The sequence below is a fragment of the Penaeus vannamei genome, chromosome 27 (genome assembly GCF_042767895.1).
Source record: "Penaeus vannamei isolate JL-2024 chromosome 27, ASM4276789v1, whole genome shotgun sequence".
Classification (NCBI taxonomy): Eukaryota; Metazoa; Arthropoda; class Malacostraca; order Decapoda; family Penaeidae; genus Penaeus; species Penaeus vannamei.
This window is the reverse complement of record NC_091575.1, coordinates 25,466,457-25,467,316: the sequence shown is the minus strand read 5'-3', so window position 1 is coordinate 25,467,316 and position 860 is coordinate 25,466,457.

Below are 860 nucleotides of genomic sequence, written 5' to 3'. Positions count from 1 at the left end.
TGCATAATTAAATATCAATGATATGCAAATTAAGATTAGATATTGTATAACGAAAATGGACTCATGATAATAAACACGGCGATGCTGATAAAAATAATTGCATAATTACATAATTAATTGTTAATAGTAAAATTAATAATGAAAATAGCACAGAAAATAGAAATGATATTAATGCTAATATAGATACAAATACTAGTACTTATACTGACATGAATGCTAATATGGATGATAATACTAAAGCTAAAATAACTGATAAAACTCTTGATGATGTTAATGACGATAAAATGGCGCTAATGATACTAGCAATTACAATACTAACAATAAAGACATTTGAAGATGAAAAATAAGTAGTATATATATGCAGTATATATACATATATACATATACATATATACATACAGTACATACATATACACATACATACTCACACGCATACATAGTAATAACAGATATTAATTATGGCACTAATGATGATGAAAAAAATTATTTGAATTAATATCAATTAATAAAGATACTGATAATAAAGAATATATTAGAGCAATGATAATGAACAACAAATAGCTGAAATCAGAATAGGGAAATATAATAAATGGTTATTGATGAGGATTTGTATAATAATTATGATAATATTGTTACTAGTACTGTTATTAGCGATGTTAAAATTAATGATGAAAGCAATAATCACAACCATGATAATGATATCAATAGTAAAGTTAATATCGGGTGTGAGGAAAATGATGATGACCATGGAATGATAACCGTGATGATGATAATGATAATGATAATGATGATGATGATAATGATAATGATAATGATAATGATAATGATGATGATGATGATGATGATGATGATGATGATGA